Source organism: Leptonychotes weddellii, chromosome 7, assembly GCF_054177405.1.
Source record: "Leptonychotes weddellii isolate Sample4059 chromosome 7, ASM5417740v2, whole genome shotgun sequence".
NCBI lineage: Eukaryota > Metazoa > Chordata > Mammalia > Carnivora > Phocidae > Leptonychotes > Leptonychotes weddellii.
In genome coordinates this window covers 96,784,788-96,810,428 of record NC_138375.1, presented here as the reverse complement: position 1 = coordinate 96,810,428, position 25,641 = coordinate 96,784,788, and the positions used below count along the sequence as shown (strand labels likewise).

At 42.4% G+C, this 25,641-nt stretch overlaps 1 long non-coding RNA gene across 3 annotated transcripts in view; it reads right to left on the bottom strand.

Annotated features, from left to right (window-relative positions):
- The window catches only part of LOC145722699 (uncharacterized), a 39,643-nt gene extending 14,482 nt beyond the window's left edge, over nt 1-25,161 (bottom strand). For all 3 annotated transcript variants that reach the window (XR_014147163.1, XR_014147162.1, XR_014147161.1), the window contains exon 1: nt 24,994-25,161. This is a non-coding gene — a long non-coding RNA (uncharacterized LOC145722699). The remainder of the gene's footprint in view (nt 1-24,993) is intronic.
- Between the last annotated feature and the right edge of the window lie 480 nt (nt 25,162-25,641).

Here is a 25,641-nt window from a genome sequence, read left to right as displayed (position 1 = left end):
TGTGAATTGTGCAGGACTGTTGAATCTCAGATCTGTACCTCTGAGACAAATAATGCAAGATATGTTAAGAAAAAAAAAGAAGAAGAAGAAGGTAGCGGGAGGGGAGGAATGAAGCGGGGGAATTCGGAGGGGTGGACGAACCATGAGAGACGATGGACTCTGAAAAACAAACTGAGGGAACGAGGGGAGGGGGGTGGGAGGATGGGTTGGCCTGGTGGTGGGTATTGAGGAGGGCACGTTGTGCATGGAGCACTGGGTGTTGTGCACGAACAATGAATCATGGAACACTTCATCTAGAACTAATGATGTAATGTATGGGGATTAACATAAGAATAAAAAAAAGTAATAAAAATAATGTCAGACTCTTCACGAATAAAGTCCTAAAACAAAGCTAGTCCATCAGACCTGAATCGATGTCTTTCATCACCCAGCTCTGGAGAACAGCCCATCCAAGCCACATCTAGATTGCAACTTAAAGTAACCGTGACACTTTACTCTTTCCAGAGTAATTCAGCAAACCATAGCTTTTAAAGACAAGTTGAGGGGCGCCTGGATGGCTCAGTGGTTAAGCATCTGTCTTCGGCTCAGGTCATGATCCCGGGGTCCTGGGATCGAGCCCCGCATCAGGCTCCCTGCTCGGCGGGAAGTCTGCTTCTCCCTCTCCCACTCCCCCTGCTTGTGTTCCCTCTCTCGCTGTGTCTCTCTCTGTCAAATAAATAAATAAAATCTTTAAAAAAAAATAAAAAATAAAGACAAGTGGGAGCAGAACTTCAAACCCTGTGGCACAATCACTGATGCAGTTGTTTTACTACCTACTACCACTGCTACCAAAGGTTTCCTTATCAAAAGTAGATATTTGATATTCTGATTATCTTCTGCTGTATAATAAACCTCTCTCAAAATTTAGTGATTTACAACTATTTAATATTTTTTTTCATGGTTCTGGGTGTTTAAAGGCTCAGCTGGGTAGTTCTCTTTTGGAGTCCCTCAAATTCATTCCGTTGAATGAAGGCAGAGGTTGGAGTCTTCTAAAGGTTTCTTCACTCCCACATCTGACATGTGGGCTGGGATGGCTGTGGGCTGGCCGTCCCTCTGTCCGTGCGGCTTCTATGTGTGGCTGCCTTGGGTCTCCTCACAGCATGGTAGTCTTGGGGGTAGTCAGCTATCTTATATCACTGGGGCTGGATTCCCCCAGAGTGAGCATTCCAAGAGAGCCAGGCAGAAGCTGTAAGTTTTCTTATGACCTAGCCTCACTTCTCTTGTGAGTTATGCTGTTAGTCGCAGCATTCACCTATCAGCTCAGACTCCAAGAAGTGGAAGCATAGATTCCACTGCTCAAGGGGAGAGTGGTTTGCACATACAGGAAGGAACTGATGGGAGCCATCTTGAAGACAAGTTACTCTACTTGCCTATCTCAGAGCAAAATGAACTATGGGTAAAAGTCAGACTCTCATTCTCTCTCTCTCACACACCACAAACAGGTTGAACCCCATAAAGAAGAGTAATTGGTGGAAAGCACGCTTCCATTTCCCGTGAGATCACATTACACTTTGTCACTGATGGAAAAGGGAGAGCAACTTAATTGAGGAAATGTCTTTAAAAGAAATAGTAAAGGCATGTTAGTGATCTAGTTAAGTCTGCAAGGATGGATTTTGATATCCCAGTAATCTTAAGACAAATCCAGATGTCCATTTGTGACCATCCTTAAATGAAGGTGAAACCACCGGGGTGAAGTTGCCAGACACAGTCCCAGACATCCACACAGATAAGTGGGCTTGATGTGTGGCAGTTTTGAGGGGCAGGCTTAAGAACACTAAGAAACAAACTGAGGATCTGGACAATATCACTATCAGGAAAGCATATCAGAAGCCCCAGAATGTGACATTGTCCCAAGAAAAACAGCAACCCAGAGGCCAACTAGAATACTGGAGATGCTGGAGTAGAAAAGCAGGTCAGATAGGAAAGTGGTGGTGAGCAGAGAAAGTCTGGACAACATGTTGGAATCCAAAGAGGATGGCATAAGCCCTGGAACTGCAGACCCTTCAAGAGCGGAGATTATCTGTAAAAGAAAATACCTGCAGCTCCTGGGGAAGGAAAGAGACTTAGGGAGCCATCAAGGAAGCGGCACAGTGATCCTTTAGGTCGTGGATGCCAGAACAAAGCTAGAATTACTGTGGCTTGGAAGGTGAACCTAAAAGCCCCCGAAAGAAGCAATTTCTTTTTCTTCATGACTCAGAGAGAGTCAGGAATGAATTCCCTAGACATGAAATTTAAGAGGTTTCTGGCCTGTATCTGGAATATTTAGGAGTTGTCAGCCTTGCAATCTGATGGGCACTGCAAGAAGCTCTGTGAGTCTAAGGGGCAGAGAGATGGAACAGAAAGCTATTTTTCTCTCGGGCTCTGCGACCAGATGGTAACAGGAGGCTTGTTCTTTAAATAGTAGGACTTTTAACACCAGAGGGCTCCAATAGGTCGACTATAATCCGCCAGCTGACAGAGGGCACTAACTGCACCCGTCTTCAGGTTAGAGCACTCAGTTACACCCACCGTTCTGGCTCTTAAAGAACTTTCCAGTAATTCTGGCATGCATAAAACTCTGCAAGTCTTTTGAACTCATAATCTCACTTCTGGAAATTGAACAGAACTAAACCATCCACAAGCAAAATACATGTGCATGAAGATGTTCACAGCAGCATTATTTATAAGTAGACTAACTCAGTGCTTCTCAAAATCTGATGTGCATCACTTGGAGACCTTCTTAAAAGGTGGATTCAGTAGGTCTGGGGTGGAGCTTGCAACTCTGCATTTCTAACAAACTCACAGGTGGTACCCATGCTATCAGCCCACAGCCACCCTGAGTAGCAAGGGCTTACTCTTTATGCAGCTAAAAAGTGACCCGACAAGACATAACTAAATAAATGGTAAGTACATCTCCTTGGAATACCTAGATCCGTGTTAAAATAATTTTGAAAACTAGCAACATGAAAAAGTGTTTATGACCTAACATTAAGAGGGTACAAAATCACATACACATTAGGATTGCAATTGTAAAAAAGAAATATGGAAAACATTGGAAGAGAACCCAAAACTACTGAGTGGTTGTTTAGGATTGTGCAATTACGTTTTTCCCCCTAGTTTTCAAACTTTTTGTTATGTTGCTACATTAGTTTCATAATCTAAAAATGCTGGTAAACAGTGGAATATTAAGTAGAGTGATCATACATCCCGCTTTGCTGGAATAGTCCCAGGGGCCTGTTAGCCCTATACAATTATTAATGGTGGTCCCTTCACTCTTACAAGTGCCTTAGGTAGTTGATAAACTCTACCATCATATTAGATACAGGATACGCCTCGAGGTTGTTGGTGTGCTTTCTTTGTCACTCCAAAGCATTTGAAAAGCTGAACTGAAATGCCTAGAGGGAGGAGGTAGTGGAGGTGGGGAGGTCTCTGCTGTGCACATTTTTTAAAATACATTTATTTTTTTAGAGCAGTTTTAGCTTCACAGCAAAACTGAGCATAAGGTACAGAGATTTCCCACATATATCCTGTCCACCACCCACCCACCCTCATCCATTATCAACATCTGCCACCAGGGTCGCACGTTTGTTACAATTGATGAATGTCCACTGACACATCATAATCACCCAAAGACCACAGTTTACATCACAGTTCACTCTTGGTATTGTAAATTCTATGCAGGTGGACAAATGCATAGTGATATGTATCCACCATTATAGCTTCATGCAGAGTCACTGCACTGAGAATCCTCTTGCACATTTTTAAAGGTATATTTTGATGATGATAAAAGACCTCAACAGTATACATATAGAAAATACCTTGATACAGCCATGAAAGCTAGGAATTCTGCAACAAGGGGACAGAGGAAGTCAGATAAACCTTTGTTGAGCGTAAAATTCACTCTTTAGCTATCCCTGTTTCACCTTTCCTCCCTCCTGCATACCACGAGTCACTTCATAAGATGATGTCCTATGTGGCCAGGGCAATGCATGTTTCTCCAGCTGCTGCTGATTCTCCAAGGAAGCAGAGTTCATATTTTAAAATGTTGATGATTTAGTTTGATTCCTGTTTGCTGCTTTTGCTAACTTGTGAAATTTTTAGAGCCAGACTTTTTCAGTGCTGCCTTAACCCATATTACCTATTACTTCTTTTACTTCATACCTATAATAAACCTGAATCAAACTAATGCTACCACTAACTGATTAGATTTTTAAAATCGTGTTATTTAAGACAAAAACTTTAAAAAACAATTGAATTAACTAAATACAAACCAAATTTGCCTACAGCAGCCTCTAAGGCACTATTCCTATTTCACTGACTTGGAATTTTATTAAATATTGTTTTTAAAAAATGTGAGCTATGGACTGCAACTTAGAAAATATACAATGCAGCTTCTGCCATAGTTTATTCAAATTAAATTAAACTTGCAGTGTTATTTCTTTTGTCTTCTATGAAATTCATCAATTTTCTTTGTTCTTACAAAAATTAATATATATTTCTCACACACACACCCTGGTGTGAAACACTTAAATCCTAGGCCTGAAGCATTTGTTATGCTGAGTCTTTGTCTGCTAGTGATTAGGTATGTGGGAGTCCGAGAATGATGGTCTTTGTTCTTTTGTTCCCTCTGTGTATATTCTGTTTCACCTGAACGGAGCTAAACTTATACCCTAAGGACAAATGACACTAGGTGAATGACAATACGTGATTCTAACTTGAGAACAGCTATTCAGAGTGAGTGTAAATTCTGATTGGTGGTGCTTTTAGAAACAAACAAAAAAGGAGCCTTTTGGAGTGGATAGTGTACTTCACCTTTTAAGTCATTTTAAATAATGGTGAAAGAGAGAGAGGTGCAATAGTTTGCCATTCCAAAGAAATAGATAAAGAGAAAAAAAGAGAAAGAAAATAGAGTTGAAAAGCAATGCCTTCTTCAAGTGTACGTGAAAAAAGAAACAAAATAAGAGTGAAATGGAGTGTGAACAAACTCAAGAGAAAGCTAAAAAAATGCTTAGGGGACATGTTACCTAAAGAAAGGAAATCCTAGCTGGTGAGATTTAACTTGAAACAAGAAGATAAAAATCCTTTATACAATCAGCAAACAAAAGCAAGGAAATATAAATTCTCAAATCCCATGGAGAGCCTGGAGGGGAAGTCAGCGAGACAATGCAGAGCGTGCAAGTTGAGAGGATAAATCATTTCTTTACCTCACTCTACACAAAAAGAAGATAACAGACCAGGGTGAGACGTATTTTCCAGCAGAAGGGTAGGGATTGTTGAAATGCTTTTCCCTTACCACAAAAAGCTAACAGAACACCCAATTCTAATGAACAGGATTCTCACAGCAAGACAAAATCCATTTCTACAGTGAACATGGGTGAGGTGTTTGAGGATGGAAGGAAAAGAGTCTGTCCCCTTTGGCACCACATGAAATGTTGGTTGCCTTACCAGTAAGGTCTTGAATCGGTTGGAGGAGCCTCTCTTGAGGAAGGACTCTGGGGTTTTCTGGGGGTGCAGTAGGAGTAATTAGAAAGTTGGGTCATTGGAACATTGAGATCAGGAGTTTCTCAACCATAAAGTCAATTTTGAGAGCAAAGTTAAGATTGTTTAAAATAAAGAATCAGGGGTGCCTGGCTGGCTCAGTCGGAGGAGCATATGACTCTTGATCTTGGGGTTGTGATTTCAAGCCCCAGGTAGGTGTAGAGATTGCTTAAATAAGTTAATTTAATTAAAAATAAAATAAAGAATAAAATTCACTTAAAAACACTTAAATAGCTTGGCATTTACTTAAAAAAACACACACACACAACACACACACACACCCCACCCTGGATTCCAAGAAGCAGAAGTCCACCAGTCTTGCAAACTTAAGAAAAAAAGGTCTGGCATGGTATTGAAGCCAAACACATTTTATCTTGGCCAAAAAGCATTTAAAGTTCATTTCTCATAATAAAACCTAAGACTGAGGAGGAGTTCAGCACATGTTCAGAAGGTTTATTTTTTTTTTAATGGTTGGACAAATAGGTAACCCAAGCATACAGCATCAATAAACCTTACACTAATTCTACAACATCATAGATACGGAGCCCATCAAAAGCAAACATATGAGTGACATGAGTAACTAACCGGATAGGAGCACTCTCACAGATGGATTTTAGAACCATCAGTAATTCTTGTCTCTAACAAACTGTCCTCATTGTCGACCTGCAAAATGGACTCTGTGGTAATACTGGTTTTTCCTTATCCTGGGTTTTTTAAAAAGATTTCCTTTATTTATTATTTATTTGAGAGAGAGAGCAGGGGGAGGAGCAGAGCGAGAGGGACAAGCAGACTCCGTGTGAGCACAGAGCCCGGCATGGGGCTCTATCCCAGGACCCTGAGATCACAACCTCAGCTGAAATCAAAAGTTGGATGATTAACCAACTGAGCCACCCAGGTGCCCCCCTTATCCTGGCTTTTTAATTAAAACTTCTGTTCAAAATCTATTTGTAAATGCTGCAAAAAAAAAAAAAAAAAAGGTCTAGGCTTCTTTGAGAAGTGGTTTTGAAAACAATGAGGAGCTTGGTAATTCAATACAAGTTAATTTGTACACAAACTTGAGCTTCAGTAATATATAGAGAAGAGAGAGTTCAAAAAAAAAAAAAAAAAGAAGTATCTTCCTGAAAAATCTTTTCTAGTTAGAAAGAAACCGTCATGGAGTTTTCACAAACTACGGAGAATCTCATTGACATTTTTTTTTTTTAAAGATTTTATTTATTTATTTGACAGAGAGAGGCACAGCGAGAGAGGGAACACAAGCAGGGGGAGTGGGAGAGGGAGAAGCAGGCTCCCCGCTGAGCAGGGAGCCCCATGTGGGGCTCGATCCCAGGACCCTGGGATCATGACCTGAGCCGAAGGCAGACGCTTAACTGACTGAGCCACCCAGGCGCCCCTCTCATTGACATTTTGATCTTCCTTTTTTTCCTGTTGGTTTCTGATTTAGACACATCCAACTTGAGAAGATGCAGGAATTGTAGGCATAGACAAATACAATTTACATTTTCTCTCCCACAGTCAGGGAGCAGTCTAGATCCTTTTGGAGAATAGAAGGAAGATCATCTCATTGACTGGGGGACAAATTGATAGTTAAAGCCTTTTAATGTGTTTGAGCAGAAAGCTTAAAGATTATTGATAGAGACTTTCCTACTCTTTGAAGCACTGTATAGTAGTAGCCTTTTTTTCCTAAATCAAAATAAGAAAAAATAAGGTTGGTAAAATAGTGGTTAAAAACAACTGAAATTTAGGAAAGTATGTAATTAGCACCTAGGTGGTTATATTTCAGAATTTGTTTAGATTGTGTGAACATACATCTTACAAAAATGTCCTCTCTTTATTCTTTTTTTTATAGTAATATTATTGCCTGAAAAATGGCCCTTAATTTTTCTACATGATCAACAAAAACCAAAGTTAACTATTTATATACATAATTATTTTATGAAGGCTTTTTGCCCAACAAACGTGGTTCTGGAGGGTAAGCTGTAAATTTCTGTAAACAGCATGTTTTGCCTTGTGTGTTTAGCTTTAACCTCCAACATGTTAGCCCATCTCATTAATCACAAAAACTTTTTAAAACAAGAAAAAAGTCCTTGTGCTTTTATGGCAAAAGAATAAAAAGTAAGAAAAGAGACATTTAAAGCCTAATTTCCTTGTTTTCTCTAGACTACAATTATTTTGTTAGGGAAAGCTTCTGTTACACCAGGAAATCCTGTTAGAACTGAAACTTGTTGCATTATCTGAGATGAATGTACTTTTAGTTTGTAGTGCATCTCTTTATTCAAAGCTATTTGGAATGAAAAACCTAGGCTAGAAAACAACCCTTATGGTTTGTTTGTATGTTTAAAAGAACTAATTTGCTGGTACTGATTTCTTCTTAGATAAATCACATTGACTTTTCAAATGCTGATTTTTCAGATGAACCTAAGGGTCATTGGTCTGTAAGTAACAAGAAGGAATAGGCTGCCTCCAGGGTCTGTGCCTTCCATTCATTACCCACCTGAACAGTCCAGTGAATCAGAGCAGGGCCTGTCCTCTGGCCCCCAGACTGCTATACGTATACCACATTGAATTTTGACCAATTACCTCTTTTTTTCTCTTCTTCTTTGCTTGTTCTTCTTTTGTTCTCTTCTCATTTTTCAAAATGAGAAGCTTTAGCATATACTTTAATAAGTAGGTATAAATAAAATTACCTTTCAGTTTTAAAATTGCTTCCCAAAGGTACGGAAAACCTTAATTGTGAAATGTCAAAAGGTCATCGAGACGATGCTTCAGCAGTTAAAAGAAAGAAAGAAACAAAGAAAGAAAGAAAGAAAGAAAGAAAGAAAGAAAGAAAGAAAGAAAGAAAGAAAGATTATACATATATAAGTTTACTATATATATAGTAAAGTTAGACCCTATTAATGAGGAATTTGCAATAATCCAACCTGGTTGACACCAGAGTTTATTTTTTTACTATTTAGAAATGATTTTACAGGGGATAATACGCTGAAAGATCATAGCATTAAGTTTAAATTACTTAAGACAATAAAGTGTTTGGACATACTTTTTAAAGTCAAATGAATACTGTTGTCTACTCAACAGAATACATCCAGCATTTTCTTAGCAGCTAATGTGAGTCACTTTTTGATTTGGAAAGCAAGAGACCACATAATTTTTTAAAAAATACTCTAAATGAGATTTTTAAAAATTAATTCAGAATGTCTTCTCCTTTTGGGTTGTTCCAGATTAGTGAGTTTTTACTGTTATTAGCTGTTTTAGAGGCAAGAGGGTGTCTAAAGCTAATATATTGTACGGCACCATTGCACCTTAATAGGTATTATTTTTGAAAAGAACTTAACTAGAAAATATAATGTTCAGAACCAGAAAATTCACTGAAACCTCTGGGAGAACAAAGACATCTGTTTTAAAGGCAATGAATCTCTTACACTAACTCAGAAGGAAATGTCTTAGATGCTCAATTCATGTCCTACTCACTTTTACTTTGCATATATTTCTAACAAGCTTGCATATCAATTCCTCTCACCCTTGAGAATCGAATTAACAAATGAGAAACAAGACAGTAGAAGCAGATTCACTGACAGCAGCAAAAAGGAATAACTGATAGTCTTTAGATTAAGGGAGGAATAGGAAAAAAAAACTACAAAAGAACTATTGTCTCCAAAAATATTGAGTCTGGGGCGCCTGGCTGGCTCAGTCGGTAGAGTGTGCGGCTCTTGATCTTGGGGTTGTGAGTTTGAACCCCACATTGGGTGTAGAGATTACTTAAAAATAAAATCTTTTAAAAAAAATATTGAGTCTGACACCACTTAATGTAGGGGCAAACAGTTCACTATTTTCAGTAATATCTGAAAATATGAATAAATTTCAGCACAGTGTTAGGAATGACAATCCTTAACAAAGGCATTAAGATCTTATTTAAGAAGGCAAAACTAGTACACCGTGTGTCAGAATTATTCTACCCCAAATTGTTAAAACAATTTTTTTAAATTGAAAGGAAATAATCACTTACAGGAAGAAACATCCTGTTTCTTGAGGATGCCAGAAAAACGAGGCAGCTCTGTGACTACCCAAATTGGAAGAGCCTAGAAAGCAGCTGAGGAATCGCCTCTGAGCGGGAGAGTAAGAGCTGCTACTTTCCATTTTCTGCAGGGAGGAGAGAAGCAGAGATAGCTCAACAGTGCAGCCGGTTCGAACTTCGGCTCTCTCTTTCACAGTGCAATGGAAAAGACACAGATAGTGAAGTTAAATCTGTTTGACTCTGGCTTCTGTCACCCACTAGGTGGATAGTTTTGGACAATCTACTTCTTCAAGCCTCCATCTTCCATCTGTAAATAGGGATAATAACACCTACCTCAGTGAGCTCTTTTAAGTGCACAGAGCCGATTCCTACCAGGAGCTTAGTCCTGTCCATTACTTGCCTGTCCTTGGGCTCTCAGTGACCCAGCTTCTGGGCAGTTACACAAAGAGTATAAGTGGAGATGGATGGAGGGAAGGGGTGACTTTTGCCAAATGGTGTTAAAGAGCTGAGCAGTATACCTCCCTACCACCACTGTGGCCTTCCAGAATGTTCTTCCTCGTGTGTGATAGGAGCTGCTTTTCTGAGTTTCAAATGAGTAAAACTGGTGAAGGGTGGGAAAGCTATGAGGCATTTGGCAGTGCAGTATGTACCTTACTGTATGTCCAACATATCTTGGGAATGACCGTGAATCCTTCAATACCAAGGAATGATTCTAATAACATAGATTCATTCGTTCATCGGTTCACCAGCCATTCAACCAACATGTATTACGTGCCTGTCATATTCCCAGCAAGGCATCAAGTACTAGGTATTCAAAGACCTGGATCTTGCCCTCAGGCATGGTACAGCATCACGGATAAGCCCGTTAACAAGTGTCCCAAAGCCTTGGCCCTCAGAGTATGGCCCATGGACCAGCAGCATTGGTATCACTGGGAGCTTGCCAGAAATTCAGCATCTCAGGCCCCAACCCAGGCCTAAGGAATCAGAATCTGCCTTTTAACAAGATTACCAGGTGATTCACATGTGCATTATAATTTGAATACACAGCTTTATTCTGTATGGCCATAGCTGCTGGCATAATGGGATATATCTAGAATAAGCTGGGGCACACAAAAGTCCATTTTGACTTTATGTGAATCAAGAAAGCCTCTCCAGTAAAAAATGACGTGTATTTGTTTGCTAGGGCTGCCTTAACAAAGTACCACACACTGTGTGGCTTCACCAACAGAAATTTATTCTCTCAGAGTTGCAGAGGCTAAAAGTCCAAGATCAAGGGTTCATTCTGAGGGCTGTTAAAGGGAATTGGTTTCAGGCCTCTCTCTTTGCTTCTGATAGCCTGTCATTCCTTGGCTTCTAGACAGCATTCTCCCAGTGTCTTCACATTGTCTTCCCTCTATGCAAGTCTACCTGTGTCCAAATTTACCTGTTTTAGAAGGGGCCAGTCATTTTGGATTGGGCCTGCCCTACTGATTCCATCTTAACTTGATTGGCTACAAAAACCCTATTTTCAAATAAGGTCACATTCATGGGTCCTGGGGGCTAGGACTTCAGCATCTTTTGGGGGGATGCAATTCAATCCTTAACACGAACCCGAACCTTCAAGTTCAAAGATGATTAGGTATTAGTGAAGCACACTGGGGAAAGAGCAGGGAGGGCATTTCACATGGTGGGTGCCACCCACATGATTAAAGGCATAGGTGTGTCAAACAATCTGCCAAGGAATGACATGCCTGTAACCATGGTTAAAAGACAGGTGCAAACGGGAGATGAGGTAAGGAAGTAGGCAGATCACTAGAAAAGTAGGCAGATCACTAGAAAAGTAGGTAGATCTCCAGAGGCTGTGAGACAGTTGAACTTTTATTCTGTAGGCAATGGGAACACACAGCCAGGTTTTTAGCTCCCCGGAAGCAGGGTGTAGAGTAGGCTGAGGTGGACTTGGATTTGAGTCACCAGTGATGAGGCCACTATTCTGGTCTTAGTGAGAGATGATGAAGGCCTGAACCGGGGCAACATCAAAGAGGATAAGGGAGAGATGAGAGTCACAGGGAAATGGTGATGGATGCCAATCTGGAAGCTTCTTGGAATCCCAGGTTTTTAAGTCAGTCTGTTTATGTGAGGGATACCTTGCCTTGGGATTCGTGGTCCTTCAAGAAGAGAATGTTTGGCCCAAAGAGAAAGCAAGATGAAAGATGAAGGATGTTTCCCCTCCCCAGCCCCACTCTTTATCGATAATCAACCCAGGGGCACGTCAGCAGACCTCACCGGCAACATTCACGCAGAGCTGCAGCAGGAGAAACACTCGCGACTCTCCTGGGATTGGGATCAAAGAACAAAGAGGAAGAACTTGGATTGAAAGGCAGTCTCTATCTAACCAGAAACTTTAGGAATTAAGTTAGAATCTTATCTTCCCAAAATGCTGGAGGTGGGCCAGCTCTTCAAGAAGGGTATTCGAAGAAAAACACCCAAGTATCGAATGGCTCAAAAGATCTGATAAATGCGTGTGCTTGCTGAGAAGCTGGACAAGGGGAGAAACTGGGCTGCTCTGGCAGGCCTGTCCTGGGCTGGGAAGTTAGAGGAGACTGTTCTAATCCATGTTCAATCTAACTTTTCTCCACCCAATTACCTCCTGAGCACCAGGCATGGCAGCCTTGGGCTGCAGTAAGGCCCACCTGAAAGTGGGGCAGGAATCTCAAAACCGCACCTGGTCCTCAGGGTCTCTTAAGGCAGCCAGAGTCCTCCCCTGGGCTGACTGACAACACAGATGGACTGTGAAGGGGAGCGAAGTCACGTGGCAGCTAGAAATGCAAAACTTCTCATTATCATGCCTTCGCAGCTTAGGCATTTTTTCCATAGAAGGCCAGATAGTAAATATTTCAGGTTTCACGGACCACATACAGTCTCTGTCCCCTGTTCTCTGCTTTTAAGTTTGTTGTTGTTGTTTTTTTAACAATGCTTAAAAAATGGAAGTCATTTTTAGTTTGTGGGCTGTACAAAATCAGGCTGGAGGCTGGAGGTTGCCGACCTCTGGCTTATAGCAGGCCCATGATATCACAGACAACCACAAACAAGCAATCTGTTTTGCTTAATCATTTGAAGACATTTGGGTTTTTCTTCACACCTCTATCTACCATAGAGTCTAATTAATTGGACTCTTGCAGTTAGCTGACTTATTTGAGTGCTCTCCAAGAATTTAGGAGCAAGGCTCGTGCAGCCTGCCTTCTGATGAACATACCCCGAGATCCCAGGTCCATGGTGATTGATGTGCAGGAAGCAAATGGCCTCTTGTCTTCCACTGGCTGCAATAAAGCCATGACACTATTAAGAAAACAGCATCCCTACTGAGAAACAGAAAGAAAAGGCCTGGCTCTGAAATGGCGCGACTTCGCCTTCTGCAAACAGTCACGGGTTATACTTCCAACTAGCTCCAACCCCCCCAGCCTTCTGCCCAGCAACTCTTGGGGGAGCAGCTCTTGGCCAGCTCACACACGTCAGGTGTTATATTAGTAACCCACATCATAGAATCAATACAACAGGCCTGGTGTTCGCTTTCTGACTCATGGACAGGGTTTCTATGGAACCTGCAGCATGTATTCCCAACGATGCCCAGTCTGTGCAAGGTACAGACTCTTTTAGGAGTGTCTGGTCTAAAGCAGAATAGGAAAAAGGAATAATCTGAAAAGGAAGAATAAAAAAAAAAAAAGGCTCTCAATTCCAAACCCAAATCTCTATTTTAAGGCCGTAAGATGCAGATACAACTATGTACTTACACTGATACCAGGGAATGAATTAGGCTCATTAGACCCTAGCATATATGCAAAGACAAGAACATGTGATGCATAGCTATGGCTCTGGATGCCAGGAGTACTTTATTCCAGAAGCACAAACAAAGAAGTTGATCACAGTGTACATAACGATAGCTGGATATTTGCCTGGTGACTTATGGAGTAAATAAATACACGTTGTGTACCATCGAGGAAAAAGAGGAAAAACTGCTCTGTTACCCTCTCCTTTCCTTCTCACCCCCCAACTCTGCTCAGCACCCAGCCTGCTGTCGGTTTACAGTGGGCAACCTGCCAATAATCAAAAGGAAAAAGGTATGTCTATCATTAGAGCCTGTGTGCATTTTTGGTCATGTAAGCCCAGACAAAGCCATTCTTGTCCTAGTAGGTCAGTGTGCTCCTGAGCTGTATCCATGGGCATTTCCCTGTGTGCCTCAGAAGCCCCTCAAAATGAGCTTGCAATTGTGTTGCCCAGAAAAGTATCGCATGAAAAAAGAAGACCAACTTCTCAGATACTGCATTGCTGGCTTACTTTATATCCAGAATATTCTATTAACATAGGGCATTTGTTGAACTTAATATAACTTGGAATATGCTCCCTAAAATTTCTAAAATATCATGTAAACCTCTTGTTTTAGATCTAAACATATCCATGAACTACTATTGATCTGCACTAGTTGAAAATTGTCTACAGAAAGTTAAAACTGACCAATATGGTAGGAATATACAACAGTACCGACGATGACAAGCAAATTGCTCTTTAAATTATGTTCCTTTAATAACTGAAAACATGGTACTGCACATAAGGGATTTTACAAGTTATAGCATTTTAACTGCTGTTTCTCAATGTACCCTTCTATCTGTTCCATTTCCTTCTGAATGCCATAACCCAATGCCCCGCAAATGTTAAGAAAGGACAGATTTTGAGCTATAATAGTGAGCTCTGCCATGCACAGCTGCCTTCTTAGGATAGTACTACCCACTGCCAAAATAAATGAGCAGCATCTTTTTGTGGGACTTACTGTCAGAAATGCTCTAGTCTCACATCTGCAAGTTTGATTGGTAACAGAAGCAACACAAGGAAAAATATGTGATGCCTGCATTCTGCTTAATGGTGTTGTCTTTGCATTTGTTATCTAAGACCCAGCCTTCAGAGCAACCTTTGAATATGCAAAATGAATTTAGGGATGCCAGAGTTAATTAACACCAGCTTCATTTGATGGACAATCTTTGTAAACAATGAGGATTCTAACTTCTCTAGACTTGAATTTGGGAGCCTGACAAGTTCTAACCCTAGAGTTAGGAATTTGTATAAAGTATAAATAGATGAGTTCAGGTCACTTTTACTTGCCAAAAGATGGAATACAGATTGGTAAGGATGCTGGCACACCCACAGGCTACTAGATGTAGGAGGATTTTCATTTTTAATGGCTAACAGTAATGCCTCATTTAAATTCAGAGAGATGCCCGGGCTCTTCCTCCACGGAGAGGCAGCAATCTATTTTAGATCTTGGGCAGACGCTTCAGAAGTCCTAGGTTGTAACTTCCTTTTGCTAAATTTTCTTCTGCACACTTCTTCAAGAATAACTACCACTTTACTGTTCTCAAAGTGACCATGTAGTCACTTGGATGCAACAGAAGAAAGTCTAATTTTTTCCATGTTATACACAGCGCCCTGAAGATACTTTAGTGGCTCAGCCTCTTGCCCAAGACAAATTTTCTCCACATTCCCCTTCAAGCCACTTACTTCATGGTTCCATACAAATCATTCCCCCACACAAAATACAACCACGTTGCCACAAAAATACCCATCTCCTGTTTGATACCTGGCATTTGAGGTTCAACGCTCAGAGGTCATAACCAGGCAGGTTATAATCTCTGAAACGAGAGTGGGCACCAGGGGATTTGGATGTTTCCAGAGGCTGAATGTCCAGGTTGCTGCTCTCCCCCTGGCCGCTTGCCTTTGGCACTTTGCTGCCCATTCGCTTCCCTCAGAGTCTGGGCAAGAGAAGTAAATGAAGTTTTAAGTCACATCTGCCAATGCCGTTCCTCCTTAGATACCGCCTGGTGAAAAACTTGGCCAGGAAGAAGATTAAAATGTCTAAATCATTTAAAAATATACATTACCTATGGATTGCAGGCATTCATGTATTAGGGACTGAAACAAATTTTATACCTTCTGTAAATGAGCGGCTTATTCCAACAATTTGGGAGGAATGTAGACAAGTCAGGATCCAAAGAAAATGAATCAAGAACCAGAATATGGAGAAAGCTGAAAAGAGTGTTGCTGAATCTGGAAAAGGAAAGGCTCAATGCTGATTTCCCGGTCTGTAATGTGAAGGACTCCTATTGGATGACAGCTACAGTTTTTTATAGCTGCAACTTTCTACATAGCTAAGTATAAGATTGATCATTATTTGTCTCTGCATAGAGTGGTAATTATGAGGAAAGAGCTGGGCACTCAGGGCTTTTGCTTTTCTTCAGGATGCTGCTATAAGGTTGCCAAAGATATTCTAATAGTCACTATGAATCCACCAACCTCTACCCCATACCATAGCACTTACTATGTGCCAAGCACTATTCTGGGAGCCCAGGATACAAAGATGAATAAGACCCAGACTCTGCCACCTGGGAGCCCAGAATCTAGTGAGAGAGACAAATGTAAAAACCATCCCCGTATAATATATAGTAAGTGCTTCGCTAGAGCTGATGCACGAAGTGTTATGAGTGGCATCGAAGAACTAAGGACTCTAAGAGGAATCTAAAAAAGTTTCTCCTGACATTTTTGTCAGGTCTTGAGGGATAAGGGGAGGGTATTCCAGGCAGAGGAAAGGAAGGAAGGGCATTCCTGAAAAAGGAATGGGAGGAAAAGGAGCAGCCTGTGGGGTCAACGTGGTGTGAGAAGAAGGGAAGGACAGAAAATTGACTAGAGATGAGACTGGAAATATCACTTTACAGGGCGCCTAGGGGGTTCAGTCGGTTGAGCATCCGATTCTTGATTTCGGCTCAGGTCATGGTCTCAGGGTCGTAAAATCGAGGTCCACACTGAGTTCTGCACTGGGCATGGAGCCTGCTTAAGATTCTCTCTCTCCCTCTCCCTCTGCCCTTCTCCCCCTGACCCCGCCACACTCGCTTGCACTCTCTCTCTCTTTCTCAAAAAAAAAAAAAAGCCAACAACAAACCAGTTTAAAGTACCTTATATAGCTCACTAATTAGTTTGGATGTCATCTTTAAGGCAATGGTTCTTGACCATTAGGAAGTAGTTATTGCAAGGAGTCCAAGAATCCACCATGAATGGCCTTCAGATGGAATATATCTTATGTTTCTGAATATATATTATTGGTCAATGTATGTCAATGCTACACTTATTAATAACAAAATAAACTTAAACTTGTTGCTGAATTTGAAGTAGCTTTTGGTTTATGTAATTTCTCAATTAACAGGCACTAAGAGCATAGCTAACGTGTGGGCATCCACCAGGTGTTTCGACATGAAAAAGGTTCCATGCAAGAAGGACAAGAACTACTGTTTTAGGTAATAGAAAACACATTTTCAGTCAGGAATGTGGAATGATTTGCAGCACTCATGTTGGAATGAATGTAGTTTAGAATGATCACTCTAAAAGATATTTAAGGATGGATTCAAGTGGAGTGAAAGGAAAAGAAAGGATACCAATGAGAAAGCTGATCCCAAAAAAAAGAAAGCTGATCAGTTGAACAGTGATTAGGACCTCCGACAGAACAAACTCATGAGATATATAGAAAGTAGCAATAAAAGGATTTGTTGACAGACTGGATATGGAGGAGAGAGAAGGAGGGAGTAAGGACCACTCCCAGGTTTCAAGTTTGGACACTGAGATGGGAATGGATGTATAGGAAATATGATGGTTGGAAAAGCTAATAAGTTTGATTGGGGATATATTCACTTAGAGGTGCCTGAGGGACAGAAAAATGGAGTCCTCAATAGGAGATGGGAAATGTGACTTGGAACCCCAGGGAAGAGGCAGAGGCCACAGATAAGGGTTTGAGAATCGCTAGAATAATGGGGGGTGGGTGGTAAACTGAAACCCCAAGAGTGAGTGACATTACTCAGAGAGAGTTGTTGATTGCAATAAAGCTCAGAAAAGAACGCTAGGAAATATTAAACTTCAGGGTTGGGCAGCAGAAAAGGACTGGCAAAGGTGACAGAAGACTGAAGAAGATCTGAAAGGACAATGAGATAGAAGATTCAAGAAGAAGTGGCAAAGGGCTAACTATTACAGAGGCAAATAAGAAGGGAACAGAAGGGGCTACCTGTTAGCCACTGGCAACCTGTGGTAAGAACAGTTTAGCAGAGGGATGGACAGGGACCCAGGGCACAGGAGATTGAGTAAGGAAGATTGAGATTGAGTTAGGAAGGGAGGAGATGGAGGCCAAGAGTGAAAGGGAAGGAAAGAGAGACAAAGGACAGGAGATGGAGAAACAGACAAACAAGGAAAATGATCAAATCTCTGAGGTGACTTGAGTTTATAGGTTTTGGCCAAAGAGAAGTAGCCTAGGAGAGGGATCCTGAAGCTACTGAAAGGGAGGAGTCAACTGACAGAGCAAGTCCCAGGGAAAACAGACAGGTCAGATCACCATGACCCCTCCTCCCAGACTACCTAGACATGTTACTAGTCCTTCCCCCTAGGCTGACTGAAAGTGTTCACATCCTACACCGTTGTCCATGCTGCTCAATTAGCTAGAAATGACTTCCCTGCTTTCTCTATCTAAACACTTAGATTCACCTCCTCTGATCCACAGGAGATCTACTCTCCTCTGAGAATCCTTCCCTGATTTCCTCTGCAACTCCCAGACCCTACCCAAGCTGAAACGCACCTTGTGTGGACCTTCATCATCGCCCTTATTTGTATTGTAATTCCTGTTGACCACTCTGTTCTCCTGCAACAGAATATGAGCTCTTGAAGGCAGAGACCTTGTCATAACAAACTTTGTTATCTTAAGTACCTAGCACATTGCCTGATTCATAGGGTGGGGAGCTACTATTAAATATTCACTTTGGAGGGTGCTTCAGTTCTGGCAAAAACGGTCTTAGATATGTAAGATGAGGAAGCTAAAATTTAGAGGCTGTAAGCAACTTGCTCAAAGCCATACTATTAAAAGTCATAACAAAGTCAAAGCAAGTACTTATGTTAGTCTTGCCACGTATACTTTGGCTCCCAGTGAAGAAAGATATAACATTGAATCGATACAGCCCTTAAAATTTTATGCCCTTCAGCCTCAACCAGTCCCACAAAATCAACCCTTTCATGTTTTTCAGAGTATCTCCTTAATACAATCCCCACACATTCCGCCAGCACTTTTTTTCTTCTCTTTGAGAAGCTGATCTCCTATCACTCCATTATTCTCAGCACATCATTACTGATCCTAGCTCAAATGTGACCTCTCCCACAAGCCTGTGTGCTCAATTCTGCCATTAAATCTCACAGGTGCAACTAATGCGGGATCTAGGTCACATGCTTACAGCTCATCTGCTGAGGAGATTGAGAGAAAAAGGTTTGTTTGGTTAGCTTTCTAGACCCTACGATATAGGACTAGCTGGAATAGAGATTGAGTGGATGTTGAATAAGCTAATCTTCAGTTTCTTCCACGGATTGACAGCTTTTCCCTCCGAGTCAGCATATCCCAAATGAAAATAACATTTTCCTATACTTGAGATTTCCGACCCTCCCATTTCTTTGCAGAGGCAGTGCCATTTTTTTATCCACCAAAACACACACAAAGAATTTAAAGCTCTTCTCTCTCTCTTCATTGGCTATGTCCAATTTTTTACAAAGACCCAAAGTTTCCTTTCACGAGAATTGTTTTGTGGATAGACTCATCCTGCTCCATTCCTGGTGTCCTTATTCCATCAAGAGTCTCAGTGCCTCAGGCCTGCCTGTTGCAACTACCTCCCAGCCTGTCTATAGGCCTCCAAGCTCAAACTCTTCCAAAACATGGTTCTGGCAGGTCAGGCATCCTCCTAAAACATGGCTCCCATGATCTCAACTCCTGGTCAAAATTATTCACCTAGAGTAAAACATGTGGTGTTTGATTAATAATTTCTAATATAACCTTTCCCATGAGCTAACACATCCATGGGCAGAGAAAAACTAAAACCCAAGATAGCCAGTCAATCTATTTCTCAAATCTGGGAGGAAATTCTACTAAATACAAAATCTTTGAAACTGAATTGAGAAATTCCATAAAAGATGACATATTTTTTTTCACCTAAAATTGAAAAACTGAAGCCTGAGAGAAAGCAAAGCCATTTTACTCCTTTCCCACTTCCTGCTCCCTGTCTCATCCAGGTTTGTACTTTAGAAAAACATACGTACATGACTCACATCAGGTCTCCATTTGACAGTGCTGTTCTAGAATAATGGTCAAGAACACAAAGAGAAAATTCACGAAAGAAGAAATACAAATGGCCAATAAGCTGCAAAACTGTTCCACCCCACTTACAATCTAACAAATACGAAGTAAAACAAGATACTATTTTTTCTTTCTTTCTTTCTTTTTTTTTTTAAAGATTTTATTTATTTATTTGACAGAGAAACAGCGAGAGAAGGAACACAAGCAGGGGGAGTGGGAGAGGGAGAAGCAGGCTCCCTGCCGAGCAGGGAGCCCGATGCGGGGCTTGATCCCAGGACCCTGGGATCATGACCTGAGCCGAAGGCAGACGCTTAACGACTGAGCCACCCAAGCACCCCGATACTATTTTTTGCTATGAAATTATCAGTTAAAAAGGAAAACTCATTGTGGACAAGGGCTTCCTAAAATGGGCACTCTCATACACACTGGTGGGAACAGAAATTGATTCAACCTTTCTGGAAAGCCATTTGGCAAATGAATCAAGAGCCTGGGAAACACTTATACTTTTTGACCTAGTGTTTCCATTTCTAGGAATTCGGCCCAAAGAAATAATTTTTTAAAATGCAAATAAGGATATTCATCCCAGTGCTATTTTTAATAGTGGAAGATTGGGAACAATCTAAATAGCCAATAATAGAGAAATTGTTAAATATGTTATGGTACTCTGACTTTATTAATATTCTCTCACTTTAAATACTTTAAAAAAAATGCTATCTAGCGGTGAGGAAAATGTTCTCAAAAAGCGTGAAAAAAGCAGAACTTACTTCACAGTATAATCATAAAGAATATTGTAAGTAGTATATATGTCATACATTCATGAACACTGTATTTCATAAAGTTAAGATCATAATTTTGTATTTTTAACACATTTCATAAAGTTAGGATCAGAGTTAAATAATAGAAAAAAGATTATATGTGGTTATGTACAAGTGGTGGAATTATTTTATTTCATCTCTCGACTTTCCCGGGTTTTTTTCCCAAACTGTTTGTGAGTATATACTACTTTCAAAATCAGAAAAGAACTATCACTGTCGTTGAAGTACATAATGACACATCACCTGCCACCCTCTCTTTTAGTTGTTGAGGTCCTCTATAAACCGGATCCCCTTTCCCATTGTTCCCATTAGTCATGTCCTGGTTCCCTCGCTGGGATGTCTGTCCTCGACCCCCACTTTTCCCTAATGCCGTCTGACTTCCCACCGAGCACCAGGCTGCTCTGAACGTGCACGAACACTCTCATTTATCCCATCTAAGAATCTTGAAAGGTAGGAATTATCAACCGCACCTTACAGAGAGAGGGGGGAGAGGAAATGCTGTCTTCCCCCAACTAAACTACAATTTTCATCCACTCTCCTTGCCTTCCGTACACATGTTTTTATCTCAGCGTTGCCATTAATCTCCCCAGTGACCTGGGGCAAGTTAAATGTTAATAAGGCTCAGGTTTCTCATGTAGAAAATGGGAACAACAAAAGCACGGCCATCACAGAGCTGCAGCGAAGATCATAGAAACAGTCCCCTCAGTCTGTTTAGCACAGTGCCTGGCACCTTATTATTATCCCTATCAGCCCTTCTCGCCTTCCAACTCTTTCTGGCTCCCGAGACCCATGTCTTTCTCTGCCTTCTCTATATTCCTTATCTCATAATGGCACTTGATTGCTTTGTGTTACCTTTGAATCTGCAACAATACTACAAGCTCCCAACAGGAAGAGACAGAGTCTTCTCCTTCCTCTCCTCCTCCCACCACATCCAGCACTGTGGAATGTTTTTGCAGTCTAGACCCAATAAACATCTAATTGTTTAAAAATACTGAATAGTCAGTAGCATTGTTTCTCATGTCAACCCCTGGGCAAACCTGTCTATAAAATTTCATGTAGCGTGAGCAGCCAGACTTGTGGATTTGATGGGGGTCTCCCAGATATGTTCTCACACCTAGCCAAAAGCTGAGAAGAGGCCCATCCGCTTCTCTCACACAAACCTAACCCACCTGCCTGTTGCCATGGGATAGAGACATACAGTTCATTAATAAGCAGGGCTCCTCCTAGGGGCGCCTGGGTGGCTCAGTCATTAAGCGTCTGCCTTGGGCTCAGGTCATGATCCAAGGGTCATGGGATCGAGCCCCGCATCGAGCCCCGCATCGAGCCCCGCATTGGGCTCCCTGCTCCGCGGGAAGTCTGCTTCTCCCTCTCCCACTCCCCCTGCTTGTGTTCCCTCTCTCGCTGTGTCTCTCTCTGTCAAATAAATAAATAAAATCTTAAAAATAAAAAAATAAAAATAAGCAGGGCTCCTAAGCAACACCCATTTTCTAGTTAATTGCTTTCCTCTCCTTCCCATCCTGCCCCCAAACGTCATATGCTGAATTTTAGGGAGATATCTCGACCAAGAAACTCACATAAGAGATTTCTTCAAAAAAGCCAGACCTGTCTCTCTGTCAGTGCACACTCATCCCATCTCCTACAATGCCTTGCCACAGGACTCATTACCAGGCAGACCCAATCCAAGATCAGAAAATGAATCTGATATGCTCCAAGGTTTTTAACCCCCCAAGGAAAAAAAATCGCTTTCTTTGGCACACATTGTTACTAAGGAGGGATTGATAGGAAATATTTAAAGAAATGAAAAGAAGTTAGTTTAGGGATAATAAGAAAAAGTTAATCACCCAGAATATTTCACTGTCAAATAGATTCAACAAATACTTTCTGAGCCTTAGCTTTGTACCAGGCACACTGCTAGACATTGGGCATAAAGTGACTTTACTGTTGTTAAATTCCAGCGTGCCCATTCTCTGTCCTTGCCATCCCCTAGCCCACATCACTCCCCACAGTGACTCAGCACCCCACATTCATCCCCAAGCCTGACTCCCTTGACAGCTTGGTGAAAAGTGATGTGGACACAGTAGGAAATCAACAAATATTTGTTGAAGGAATGAACTGCAAAGGAATCCAAGTTTTCGGTTTCCCCAACCTTAAGCACACGACCCACAGAGTGAGAAACATTCACTGGCCCCAGGAAGACAGGATCATCCAAAAGCTGCTCACAACATCCCCTGGAAGTGGGGAGGAAGGAATTCCGGACTGGATGAGTCGCACACACATGCACCAGGGGGCAGAGTGAGCAGCATTTTTGGAGTAGACCCAGGGCCAGTGCCTTTCCAAGAGAGTCCTCCTGGAGCCGTTTGAGACCTCCCAGTAGAACAACAACATGTTTTCTGTGCTTCTCAGCACATTCAGATTCCTAGTCAAAGGGCTGTCTTTGTCGAGATGCTGTATCTCACTGAAATCCAGCCTATGATGTTGGAGTCGGAATGGGAAGGAGAGGAAAGCAACTAGAAAGTATTTCTCAGGTACTCCTCCCCTTTGGTTGGGGAGGCCGAAGGAACAATGGCCACTGGGAAACTGGGACAGAATTCCACCAACTGAGGGGCCCTCCACTCCGCATCTCCATGGCCAGCCCCATAACCGAGACGCATTCTTGGTTTTACGTACCAAGAATAACGTGTAACGTTTGGAGGACAGGAAACCCCAGACCCACACTGTTCCATTAGACTCTTCCTTACTATAGACAGTAGGCACCACTCAAGCACTGTAAGCCTCACATTATCAGGAAATAATTCAGAAATGCAAACTGAAGGAATTCTCCTACAAATGGTATTTATTACTTAAAAAGGGAGAACTGTTTTCCCTTTTATGGTATCTAAGATATCCATTTTTAAGAAATGTTTTTCCAGCACATTGCAAATTACTTCAGAGTTGGGAAATGCTCCTTGCTAGGAAAAGGCTGCATGCTCTGAGGATTGGTGCTCAGTCCTGATCAAAATATTGTTTATTCGGGCAACTACATTCTTCTGTCGGTAAGGCCTGGGGAGTTTACTATTAATCCCAAATGTAAACCCCAGTTAGAGTTGCTGCTTACAAAAGGCGATTACTATTTAACTCTTACGTTCACAGCACATTTTGTAAATGCCTCCAATAAATGAGAAGACAGCACTTAGTCCCAGTGTTATCTCAAGCTGGAAATTCCAATTGCTATCTTAGGTGACCTAAATTACAGCCCCCTTGATCTCCACCCCCATCACAGCTCTCTCCACCAACTGTCCCAGAAAACACCTCACAGTTTGGCCTAAAGCTGAACTTGTACCAAATTTAGAGGGGACAAAGGGAAGGCTGGAAATTGGGCCTGATGCCTGGTAGGGTGTGCGGGAGCCCTTTTCCTACTTCAAAGAGTTGCTGTGTGGACAGGCATTGAATCAGAAGAATCATAAATACACACTGACTCAGTTACCAGATTTAGCAAAACAGATAATATTGAATGGGACATACTTAGAGTAAAAATTATTCCTTGTTTATCTGATACTCAGATTGAACGAGGAGTCCTTCTTTTATCTGACAGCTAGACTGTATGGATACCCTAGACTTGGAAGGAACAGTGACCATACAAGATGGAGGCCCTCAAAATCCCACAGAGAGTCGTTCTCAAGATTTCTTTTCTAGGGCATTCTCAAGCACTCAGAGCAGAAACGGAGAGTCTGAACTACCTGGAGGGCAAGGGCTAGTCCCCCCACAAGCCTGGCCCACCTCTGAGGCGAGATCCGTGTAGAAAGACACCAGGAGAACGTGGAAGCAACCAGATTCTTGCCCGCTTCCTTCCTCTTCCTCCAGGTTCCCTTCTCTGGCTGTCTTCCTCCTCTCTCTCTCTCATGACTCTCCTCTCTTCTCCCCTCTCTGCACCCCCTCCCCCAAACCCAAGTAACAAAAACTTCTGTTCCCGGTAGTTCTCCCGTGCCCACGTGGGGAGTGACTGAGGCCGCTCGGCCCAAGGCGGAGCGGCGGGCAAAGCTGCCTCGGGGTCGGCAAGCCCCAGGCGGAGCGGAGGCAGGGGGCCGCCGCCCCCTCTCCCCTCGCTCGCCGGCCGCCGCCCTGCGGCCTGGTGGGGGCCGGGAGCGCGGCGGGCCGGGCGGCCGGAGGGAGGTGCCCACGGGGCGCGCCCCCGCCACGCTCTTGTCGACCAGGACGCGGCCCGGAGAGCGGCTGCTCTTTATTCAACTGCTGGGCTAAAGGGCTTCGAATAAGAACGTCAACTTTCCGGTAGCGGCGGCGCAGGAGCCCCGGCCGCGCAAAGTTCCGGGCCGGCCGGGACGGCCCCGGGGAACCGGCACACACGCAGCCGTCGTGCCCTTTCTGGCCTTGGGTGTCTGTCCCTCGACTTCCCTCGTCGGCGGCCCCCGGGGCAGTTTCTCCCGCCCACCGCGCAGGCCTACCTGCCACCCCACCGAGCGGCTCTTCCTCTTGCAACGGGAACATCCATCTCGGGTTTTATTTCCTCCCGAGACACCAGAGGAAGCCTCAGGTGGGTTTCCATGTCAACCTTCACTGAAGTCCAAACATTTGGCTTTCTCAAAGGCAGTTTAACCTCTGCCACCACATCCTTAGAGTGGCAGAGGATTTTTTTTTTTTTTTTCAAAGCTTAAAAAAAAAAAAACAAACCTAGAGCTTTCAAAAGACTCGGGCTTCTGGGGGTTTCTATTCACAGAGTGATAACACATCTTGAAACAGGATATTTATAATTTGTTTGGTTTCACGTTTATCCTCCCAAAGCTGAACAGTAATGGCTGAGAGCTATGAAAACACTTAGGTAAGGAGAGGGGCCAGAGCAGAGATAAAAAGGATAATTGGAAACAGGGAAGCAGGCTCCAAGTTGCACCTTCTTCAATGCTCACAGCGTTGCAGGCCAGATAGCTCATGGCTGGCCGCAGCATCCTCTAATTCTGGGCACTCCACAGCCTGCCCCTTTCCAAGATTTACTTATGCAAGCTTAGCTGCAATTTTCCACAGATCCTCAGGCCTGGTCCTGGGCCACCTTCTCCAGTGAGAGACCTCTTGGGATGGGAGCTTGGGGGAGAGCATGT